Here is a 12,077-nt window from a genome sequence, read left to right as displayed (position 1 = left end):
GTCTGCAGAGATTTCAGGGTTTGACTCAAAAGTGTTCTTCAAATTCATCACTTTAATAACCTGGCCTGTCAAAACCATTAATGCACTGCACTGAATAAAAACAAATGTGTGCATGTGGTCATAATTTGAAATGATGATTAATTTGTGTATATATCTAGATTTACATATGCATAAATGTATGCATATGTCTGTATCTTCATCTGTGTATGCTCATTGGATACCTTTTTTATTGGATACCAGATCCCATTTTGTCTTCCAAGCTGCCTTAATCCTTCATGGCTGAGATTCAACAAGGTCCTGGAAACATTCCTCAGAGATTTTGGTCCAAAGTACCATGATAGCATCACACAACTGGTACAGATTTTTCAGCTGCACATCCATAATGGGAATATCCCATTCCACCACATCACAAAAGTGCTCTGTTGGATTGAGATCCAGTGACTGTGGAAACTATTTGAGTACAGTAAACTCATTGTCATGTTCAAGAAACCTGTTTGAAATGATTTGAGCTTTGTGGCATGGAGTGTTATCCTACTGGAAGATTGGTAAACCATGGTCATAAAAGGCTTTAAGAGAAAAGTCTGGCCCTACCATCGAAATGATCCAGGGGAAATTAAGACTTATCACACTAGGTAACATTTTTACAATCGTCTATTGTCCAATTTTGGTAAGCCTTATTTGAATTGGAGGCCTGGTTCCTATTATAAGCACACAGGATGGACATTTGGTATGGTACCTTTAAGGTTTGATGTGTTGTGCATTCAGAAATGAGTATCTTCATATCTCAGTTGTAACAAAGGGTTATTGGAGTTTCTGTTCATTTCCTATCAACTCAGTCATCTACCACACACTGGATATATTCTTTTACTTGGGTCATTTTCTGTAAACAGTAGAAACGGTTGTGCGGGAAAATCCCAGTAAATCAGCAATTTCGGAAATGTTCAGACCAACTCATCTGACACCAACAACCACATTCGTTGTGGGGAGATCGTGGCTCAAGAGTTGGGAGTTTGCCTTATAATCGGAAGGTTGCCGGTTCGAGCCCCGGCTTGGGCAAGACACTTCACCCGTTGCCTACTGGTGGTGGTCAGAGGGCCCGGTGGCGCCAGTGTCCGGCAGCCTCACCAATGTCAGTGCGCCACCGGGTGGCTGTGACTACAATGTAGCTTACCATCACCTGTGTGTGAATTGGTGGATACAGGCCATTTACCAGTCAAAGTCACTTCATTGACCTTTCTTCCCAATTTTGATGCTCACTTTAGCAGGTTATCTTGACTATGTCAGCATGTTTGATTTGCTGCCATCTATTTGGCTGATTAGATACTTCCAGTAACACTATGAGTAATGTGGGAGTCATTTCAATCAAAATATGTCCTTTGAAATACAATGAAACATTAAGTTTTTGTACAAAGTATCACTACCAGGAACAAAAAAGACAGGTAATATTTCTCATATGTTAGCTTCTCTTCATTGGCCCCCTGTTAAATTCAAAATTCAATTTAAACTCCTTCTGATTACATACAAAGTCTTGAATAAGCAGGGCTCCTCATATTCTAAAGACCTCATTGCATTGTTTTAAAAGAGCATTTCACTCTTCGACTGCATTGAATTATACTACTTTAAAATGCTATGTAACATCTGAAAAAAGGGTTAGTGTCATTGTTTCACTTCAAAAAGAGCGTGGTGAAGTACAGAACCAAATAATCATACTAATACAGAACCCCAGAAAGAGTCATGATTTGTGCTGGGTTGAAAAATTATTTCCTCATTATGGTGTTTCTCAGTTCCTCTTTCTTTCATGCATGACAGACACCTTTCAGATGATTTTAACCGTCTTCTGCCTCAAAGCCACACATGATCTGTTACAAGGAAGTTAATGAGTGGTCATTAGAGAAATAAGTGGTAAGTGCAGGGTCTATGTCTTGAACCATGTTAGCATTAGAGCCACTAAATGTGTTTATCTCTAACTGATGTGGTCCAGTGTCTGGCAGCACGAGCCTACAGTACTGCACCATTGTGGGTTGAGCTCCTGACAATGTAAACATCACATGGATGAACACTTGGCTTTTGGTCACACTGACCATTATCCTTTTAAGCCCTTAAAGCCTGCCTCTCAATAAAGAAGAACTTGTAAGTAAAGTGGTAACATAATATGACTGTTCCATATTTTGGAGAGCCAAAACATGTACTGTATGCATCCAAAACACTTTGCAGTAAATACACATCTACCCTTTGTGCAAGTGATTGTGTATTCTAACCTAATTCATGTAATCTTTCTGGGTAAATATTGGGTCCATTTTCTTTTCTGTTAGCACCAGCTAAACTGTGGATTGAAAAAACAATACCTTACATGATGACAGCATAATAATATGTACACACTGATAGTTGTGAGCAGTTTGTGTATAGATTTACCAAACTGTGCAAATCTGCTTTCTTTAAATATTTATGAATGTTTCCAGCATGCCATGACGTTATCTGAAGTTCGTTTGGAATATACAGTAACTACATTAACATCAAATATATTTACTTCCCAAAACAACATTCATTGTGTATCACTGTAGCCATGCAACCACAGTAGTGTTAATCTGACAGCTGTCAGTTTCCTGTCAAAACCACAATTTCTTTTTTCCATTTATCTAAGGTAAAAAAATGAATTGTAAAGGTAGAAGATGGCAACAAACCTCCCTGTGGATAAACAGAAGAAATGGCTACATACATTGAGAAAAACAAACGACTGCTTCCAAATAAGTAGTTATGAGCAAATTCTATCAAAGTCTATCTATTAAAAGCCAAAGGTAATGTTTTCAGAAGATGAGATATACAGCTATAATTACTTGATCCCAGAACCAAGAACAAGCTGAAGTTTGAGAGATATTTTCAGATATTGTTTATGTTATTGACAGTAACTGATAATAAAATATATCACAACTACTGTATTCATTTTAGATTTAAGGTCCTTATTGCATCATTTTTTAAATTTTGATTAATTAACTTCACAGTAATGTTCAAAGACTGTGCAGACACTGAGGAGCATAATATCTGTAATTCATGTTAATAAGAATGCATGTGTATGTAAGTAAAAGTCAAGATAACTTCAGAGAGAGTATCAGTGATTCTAAAACCATTTATAACTATTTGTTCTATCTTGTGTATATTTTTTATAGCTGTGAACAGCCTATTTTGAATTACTTCCCTGTTTAAATGGCCCTTGAAGAAATTTCTTTTCTGCAGCAACTGCTCACACATTCATGCAGGTTGCTGCATTAATGTGGAAACAATCTGGACCTATGGAGTAAGAATGGGTGGAATGCAGTTCCTTAGAATAGGGGGAGGAAAAATCAGGGTTCCAGTAATCACAACACAGATGTTTCAAGAACCCAGGCTTTTGATGGACGTCAAAGCTCATGACGGGAAACATAAAGCAGTCATCTTCAGGGGAGACAGTAAGTCTTTGCAATGGGAGTTCTGTTTAGTTTGATAAAAGAGGTCAGAAGTCAAAAGAATCAACTTCTCTGGAATGACTTTCAGATGAGTATGTTTCTGTAACCCCATCAAATCTATCAACAACAACTTTAAGGGCTAAGAACCCGAGGTGCTTCTCTGAGCCTCTTTGCTTTACCCATATTTTAAGTGCACTTGACTAGTAAATAAAAATGTTTGTGGCCTATATATATATCTAAATCTATATATAGACAAAGTATCATTCAACAAAAGCACTCAAACACTGTCACTTTAAATCATCATCAACTGTTTTTTAATACAATGGCATCATAAGTCTTTTACACTTATCTGTTTTTTTTCCCTGCTTGTTGTATGACACTATCATCTCTCACTTTCTCTCTTCCCGAGTTATGTCTTAATTTTACAACACTCTACAGTAGCTGTGTAAGTTGTAAAATGTTGCACTAAATTAATTTGGTTTGTGTGTCACAGAGTGCTGCAGCTACTTGAAAATGTTATTTTTGTTACCATAAGATGATGCTAAATGAAAAAAAGCAGATTTATACAGTTGTTGTTTTTTAAATAAGTACTTGAGAATGACTTAAATAAGCTATATCGAGAGTGAACAAATTGACCTAGTTCAGTAAATAAGAACTATGTGGCTCACTACACTACTGAAGAATTTCCCAGAAAAGAAATGTCCAAAAAATGTGAGATTTTGTATATATGACAATAATTGAACCACTGTGCTTGTTGGATTGATCTCCTGTTTCTTAGTTTTTTTTATGATCAGATTAAAATCTAACTTATCCACACTATCCATCAAATAAGTAAATAAAACTAAATCGATATTCAACAAACTATTAAAGAGAAATCTTTCATTCTGGTTGCTTAAGGCTGTAAGAAATGTCGAGAATGTCGAATCCATGATTAAAGTCGCTTCAAAGGCTACGTCCACACTAGCCCGGATGGATTTGAAAACGGCGTTTTCGTCTGAAAACGCTCTGCGTCCACACTAGCGTTTTCAGTCGTTTTCACAGAGTTGTGCGTCCACATTGAAAACGCTTACGTTCCAGTCCTGCGCATGCGCAAATGCGAGTGAGAATTAAAGAATTTGAAGAAAAGCTATCTGGAGCATGTACAAACTGATAGTAATCTTTTTTAGGGCTGTCAAAATTGAGAGCAATCAAAACAACTGCTGTACAATGCCCTCCGCTATCTTTGTTTAATTGGTCACATGACTGCGTCACATGACTAAAACGCATCATCGTTTAAGAAAGTCTGCGCTTTCGAGTGTCTACACTGTGAAGGGACAGCTCCGTTTTGAAATGTATTCGTTTTCGAGAGCGTTTTCAAAACGCTGCGTTTTCCTTGGGGAAAATGCCGTCTCAGTGTGGACGGGAGGCCAAAACGGAGAGAAAACTATGCATTTTCAAACAAAAACGCATTAGTGTGGATGCAGCCAAAGTCATTTGAAATCTCTCTTCAGGAGTGCTAATGGTCCTATCACTCTCTTTAGCATCAAAGACCCCCTGAGACCTGTGACAGCGGGTGGTAGGTAAGCAGTGGTCTCACTCTCTCTTGTGAATACACAAATAAACACACCCACTCAGACACAGAGACACCATTTGAGTCCCAAATTAGTGTTAATCAGGAAACATCAAAAGGGAGTGACAGCATGTATCAAGCACCTTTTTTCCCTTACAGCAGGCCTTCTCAATCAGTTCAAATTTACTTTGATGACACAGAAACCCTGCGGTCTTATCACATATCTTGGGTGCATGTGGAAACTTTGATAAAAAAAAGGAAGGTCATGAACTTAATAAACTTTTCTGGTCAAGTTTCAAGGTTTTTTGGTGGGTGTATAACATTCTTCAAAACAATAATAATACTTTAGAAGGAATAGGCATATAATGAGCAAACTGCCAATAACAGGAACTAAAAGGAGCCAGTAAAACGCATCACATCAGCAACACAGCTGTGAAGTCTTTTGTCACTTTCCAAGCAAGAACACAGCCAACTGTGTTTATTTGAATGCATGACCCAGGCTAAGGTAACAGAAATCCATCCCTGAGGTCTGTGGAGATTGATGACAAACCAGATGTGTGTGGCTCAAAAGAGCTCTTTCAGGAAACATAAAAGTACTCAGTTATGCCTTTTTATCTCTTGTATAGATGTGAAATGGTTCATCTTCAAATGGAAATTTGCCATGGGGAGTTTTGACTAAGAAAACTCAAGTAAGGACAGAACTCAATGGCTTCATTTCACCCTATATCATCTAGAACATCTTAACTCAGCTTAATTGTTGGGCAAGTTAAAGTTTGAGCAAACCTGTTCTAAATTAAGTCCCACGGGTCTCAAGGGAGATTCAGATTTTTCCATTAAGAGTGTTTCACAGTGCCAATAACAGAAACAGAGCTTTTAAGACGTGCTTTTGTCCGATAACAGTCAGCAAGGTCCCCACAAGAGCTGTTTCATGTATATTTATCTCCAGTTTGTTATGCATGACTTATTATGACTAACCGACAAACAACACAGCATCTGATCAGAACCTGTCAGATGAAAAAAAAAAACCCAAGCATTCCATCCCAGTTGGTCTTAAGATGTTGGAATTATTGCTCCTTTTGACTTTTAGACTACAAGTTGGACCTCTGAGCTATCCATCTCTGCCATAACAGGTGAAGCCTGTGTACCCTAAATTCATACAGTTAAACTTAACTATCTTGTGTTCGATAAATAACTAAATCACTTTGTTTCCCGAAGGTGTTACTAAAGTCTGCTAAAATTGTAACAGTTACAGTTGATTTTTAGGGCTTGAGTAGGGTGGATTGACGCCTGCCGGCAGAAGACAGAGTCAAGGCGTTTTCTTTGGAAAGACGCCAGCACTACAAGAAATGCTTCAACATGCTGCTGGTGGTTTGGTCATCTGTAATACTCACACTGACAGCACAAGTGTTTTCTCTTGAATAACCGATGCTGGTTAGAATGAGTTTAGATTTGATTTGGGGGAGGAAGACGCAGAGATTCGATAAAGAAATCTAAAATAAGATCATAAGAACACATTCTCTATAACGAGATCAGCGTGGAAAATCTAAACAGATGTCAGCCTTTATAAACTCCTACACCCAACGCCCATTTATTTTTTTCCTCTCACTCCCATTTACAAGTGTTGTTCCAATCCCAGAGTTTGATAAAGAGCCCAGTTCTGGCGCAACAAGTCCTTCATTCCAGCCGCGTCCCTGTTCTCACATCCTCTATAGACGCACAACTGCGCGTCTCCCGTTGAAATAACGGTGCGCTGAGGGGCTCCAGGCATCTGCTAATACCATCAAAGCCTTTATCTGAACTGACTGCTCTATCGCCACGTCTACGTGGCAGGTATACTTTTGATTATGAAAAGATGCCCACTCTTAGGCATATGTGCATAGTAAGACAGCGGTCCACATAAACCTATACATGTACCCCCTCTATGTAACAAATGTTAAATTGTGGGGAAATCTCTCAACAGTGAGGATAAGATATCAAATACTTACAGTGTCCTGCATGCAGTGAGAGCAGTGGGTAGGTGGTTTAGCTTACTCCCTGACTGGTTCCTGGATGTTTGATCCGGAGTGTCTAAAATTCCTCCAACAGACAACTCATACAGACTCTGCCTGCGCAACTCCGAAGTCAACGCCGCAGCGGTGTAATATAAGATTTAAAATCCAACATGCAGCCAGGTAACCCTTTCATTTTATGTCCGTGCAGGGGAAAAAAGCGAAAGATCGGTCAAATTTTCCCACCGCTATGTCCCGATTTTGTTTGTTTTTTGGCTTTGTTGTTTTTTGGCTGTTTTTTTTTTTTCAAAAATGCAAGTTGTTTTAATTCCCCCCCCAGATATCGAAGCCTTTGCGCTCTCTGCTTCGTCTCCGTGCCTCTCTGCGCTGGCGCGGCTCTCTCCTTCTCTCTCTCTCTCTCTCTCACCCTCTCTGTCTCTCTGGCCGACAGACTGCCACACAGACTGCACAGGACGGGACCTTTGTCCGCATGTGACGTCACTCACACACACAAGCCGACACGCTGATAGAAATGTCATATCTTTTATCAAGACAGGACTACATGCACATTGCAATTTTATTTAGAGAACAGGATGACACACAGTTACAAACACGGTGATGGCTGCACACTGAAATACAGTGCACAGAATACACAAGCAGCTTTAATACAGCTGAGTGCGTCACATAGCGTCACATAGCACTGTCTGCTCCATTCCCACAGCTTAGACTAAGTAGTTTCTTGAAATGTCCCTCTATAATCCAAGTGCAAACAATATATACCGAAAGGTACCATAACCGGAGCTTTTTCTTTGTGTCTTGATCTCGACAGATCAAAGTGAATTTTATATTTTGCAAACTAGCACCTAGTTAAAAATAAAAAAGCTCTCTTTCGCCCGTATGCTCTCACAAGTTGTTCCTCTTTAGTGAGCCAGAAAGCTAAACAAGTAGAGTGAATATTCATTAGCTAGTGAAAAGAAGTATGTCTATTTGTCTGAATTGCCTGTGAATAACTGCATTTCATTTGAAATAGGGCTTCATGAGTTATACTAGAAAATCAACAAGTTGTTCAGTTTGCACTGCATGCATAGTGGTGTATTGGCCTTGACCCCCTTATGCTATTGTAACCCAGGTCCCACGTAGCTATGGTAAAGCTAGAGTATATAGTACAATGAGACTGGGCCTGGGTTCGTAGTGCTACTAGTAATGATACCTGATACCCTCTAATTTAACTAATAAGGATCACCACAACTGTATTTTACACAAATTTATCCCTCACCGGGTATTTATTTAGACAAAAAGAAATGAATAAAATAAACAGTTACTTTTATAAAATGAATTGAATTCAAATAAACAAAAATACTGTAAATGTGACTACATGGATTATAAATAAAAGATTATCAACACAAAATACCTCTTTCTTAGGTGCCAACTGTTATTTCAGTTACAACAGCTCACACCTTTAAAATGGATGGATTTCAACCTTTGATAATAACTTTGATTAAAACTACACACTTACTCAATTTAAACCAAATTTGTAACAGTGGGCCCACACACACACACATTTTAACCTGTCCAGACTACACGTGCTTGTTGCAGGCCTGATTCGAAGTTCGGGTGCGGTGAGGCCTAAAACTGATGGCCGCTTCATTCAAACTGAGCCATAAAACAAAATACGTGCACTTTAGTTCCAGTTAGTACTCACGAGTCCAATGAGTTTGTTAGTGGGGCAATCAGAAACGGGCAGTTAGTTCACCGGTAGTGAAGACAGTCAGGGGTGAGAAAACAGCCAGGGGTGAGAAAACAGCCAGGGGTGAGAAAACAACAGGGTCCATCCGGGTAGAAACCTCTCTCTCATTTTTTATAACAGTAGACTTTTTTCTTTACACTGCAAGCCCGAAAAATTGCAAACAGGACTACACCCTCCCCCTTCTAACCGTGTAGATGTCCTCATCACACCTCTGACTTTTCTTTAGCTTTACAGGGTGATGGTCTTCCTCACTTCCTAAGAACTTCTTAGAACGTCCCTTTGGTTCACTGATGTCTGGAGGGTTTAATTTTAGTTGAATGACCATACCATGGTGCATGATGTCTCCTGACCTCTTGCACGCCAAAACTTTGAGGATTATGGACAGCTTCAAACATTTCATCTGATGATGCTGTGTCACTTTCTTCAACTGGATCAGGCGGTTTAACTGCTTGACTTTTCTGGGCACGATGTGCTCTGGTTACGGGTCTCTTAATGTGTCCTGTGTCATCCGATGGATTAGGCATCCTGACCATATAACCAATGGGCAACAGGTGGTCTCGATGGAGAGTTTTGAGTACACCTGGTCCATGTTCTGGTTTTACCTTATAAACAGGCAGGTTAGGCAACTTCTCCACTACAACATACTGTGTAGATTTCCAATGATCCTGCAGTTTATGCTTGCCTTTTATTCCAACATTCTGAATGAGAACCCTGTCTCCCTTCTCCAAAGGCAGATCTCTCACGCGTTGGTCATAGTGTGCTTTGTTCTTCAGATGATTTTTTGTAGCTGCATCTGATGCAAGTTTGTATGCGTCCTGCAACTCTTTTCTCATCCGTGAAACATACTGTTGGTAGGAGGACTCACTTTCACCATTTGGCGAGATTCCAAAGCAGACGTCGATGGGCAGTCTAGCTTCTCTCCCGAACATGAGATAATAAGGTGAGTACCCCGTCGCATCACTCCCTGTACAATTGTACGTGTGTACCAGGTGGGTGATATGCTGGCTCCAACACTGTTTCTTTGCAGTGTCCATGGTACCGAGCATTGCTAGAAGGGTTCTGTTGAATCTTTCCGGTTGCGCATCACCTTGCAGGTGGTAGGGAGACGTTCGTGACTTCCGAATCCCCAACATGGACAACAGCTCCTTGATCAGTCGACTCTCAAAGTCTCTGCCCTGATCAGAGTGTATTCGTGCAGGTAGACCGTAGTGCACAAAGTACTTCTCCCACAGGACTCTTGCAACGGTAATGGCTCTTTGATCTTTGGTAGGAAATGCCTGTGCATAACGTGTATAGTGATCTGTCACAACTAACACATTTGCAACACCCTTAGAATCAGGCTCTATCTGTAAGAAATCAATGCAGACCAAGTCTAGAGGGCCATTACTTGTTATCTGATTCAAGGGCGAGGCACGCTGACGGAGCGTCTTCCTGGAGATACACCTTCCACAAGTGCGAATATACTGCTCAATCTCAGCTGCCATACGAGGCCAGTAAAACCTCTCTTTAATCAGTTCTGTTGTTCGCTCTGCTCCCATGTGCCCACACTCATCATGCAGAGACCTTAACACCATAGACCTGTATCTTGCTGGCAAGACAAGCTGCAGGCTTTGCTTTCCACACATTTTTTCTTTTACTCTGTAGAGTAATCCATCACTCAACTCTAATTTGCGACTTTCACAGAGGAGCATCACAGTCTCTGGCGAGTCAGTTTTAGAGCAAGCAAACCCTTTATTGCTCTTGATGGCTTTCTTCAATGGCCCAATGGTAGGGTCCATATCTTGTGATGTTTCAATGTCTTTCGGACTCAGCTGATCAAGGATGTTTACGCTGAGATTCACAGGAAATGCATAGGCTTCTGGTACTGCAGAGGCAGGAGCACCAAGTTGATCCACCAATCTGTCAGGTACAACTGCTCCTTCCCTGATGCAGGCTCGTTTACAGAGAGCTTTAATGCCAGCAGGCGGGATGGAAGTCCATTCTCCAACTTCCTCTTGGGCATACTGTCGGGACAGCAAGTCAGCATCAATGTTGTGGCGCCCAGGGCGTTACTGTATGGTGAAATCATACGTGGTGAGGGCAGCGAGCCAGCGATGCCCTACAGCACTGAGCTTAGCCGAGGTCAATACATACGTTAAGGGGTTATTGTCAGTCCTGACAATGAATTTGGCACCATACAGGTAGTCGTGAAATTTATCCACAACAGCCCACTTTAATGCCAAGAATTCCAGTTGATGAACTGGATAGTTACGTTCTGAGTCTTTGAGCTTTCGACTTGTGAAAGCTACCGGCCTTAGGCCCTCAGGGTGTTCTTGGTTCAAGACAGCACCTAAACCATTCATGCTGGCGTCCACATGCAAAATGTATGTCTTGGTGGGGTCAGCGAATGCCAATACTGGAGCATTGATCAGACATTCACGGATCTGTTCAAAAGCAGCCTGGCAGGCTGGAGTCCATCGTTCCGCAAACGGCTCGGATGCTTTAAAATAGGTGTGGTTTGGGTCTACACTCTTCTTGGCTTTGGGGTCTTTCCAAGTAGGTGCATAACCCTTGGTGAGTTCTGACAAAGGACGGATAATGGCGGAGTAGTTAGCTATGAACCTCCGATAGTAACTACAAAATCCGAGGAAAGACTTGAGAGGTTTCAAGTGAGTGGGCACTTTCCAGTGTTTCACCACCTCAACCTTCTCTGGATCGGTGGCTATTCCATTGGTGGATACAATGTGACCCACATACTTAACTTGAGGACGACAGAATTGGCATTTGTCAATGGAGACTTTCAAACCAATCTCCTCTAGTCTGTCCAACACCTTGAAGAGGCGTTGCTCATGCTCTTCAAGCATTCTGCCAAAGACAATGATATCGTCCAAGTACACAAGGGCCTCCAGAAGGTGCATGTCCCCAACAGCCTTTTCCATTAAGCGTTGGAACGTTGCAGGTGATCCCTTGTGGCGCATGCCACAAGGGATCACTGTGGCGCAACTTCCTCTTGGGCATACTGTCGGGACAGCGATTGATAGAAGCCCAGGGGGCAAATAAATGCCGTCTTTTCCTTGTCCTCCTCAGCCATTTCTATCTGATAGTAGCCACTACGCAGATCTAGGACTGAGAACCATCGGCTGCCTGACAAGGAGTCCAAGGCATCATCAATGCGTGGCATTGTATACTGATCAGGTGTAGTGCGGTTGTTCAGTGTTCTGTAATCAATACAGATTCTTATAGCCCCATTCTTGTTCCGCCCAACAATAATTGGGGAGGCATAGGGGCTACGGGACTCTGTTATAATTCCAGCAGCCAACAGCTGCTGTATGTGTCGCCTCACATCATCAATGTCGGCTGGGGCTAGTCTCCTT

The 12,077-nt window shown here is 41.2% G+C and overlaps 1 protein-coding gene across 1 annotated transcript in view; it reads right to left on the bottom strand.

The window, feature by feature from the left end:
* lpar1 (lysophosphatidic acid receptor 1) overlaps positions 1 to 7,410 on the bottom strand; it is a 33,648-nt gene extending 26,238 nt beyond the window's left edge. The window contains exon 1 of the mRNA XM_085358047.1: positions 6,975 to 7,410. The gene's annotated coding sequence lies outside the window, so the exon portion shown is untranslated. The remainder of the gene's footprint in view (positions 1 to 6,974) is intronic.
* Positions 7,411 to 12,077: the final 4,667 nt, after the last annotated feature.

The sequence above is a fragment of the Diplotaxodon limnothrissa genome, linkage group LG7 (genome assembly GCF_057381915.1).
Source record: "Diplotaxodon limnothrissa isolate DT_005_m linkage group LG7, D_limnothrissa_male_GT1.1, whole genome shotgun sequence".
NCBI classification, from domain to species: Eukaryota; Metazoa; Chordata; class Actinopteri; order Cichliformes; family Cichlidae; genus Diplotaxodon; species Diplotaxodon limnothrissa.
This window is presented reverse-complemented; position numbering and strand designations above follow the sequence as displayed.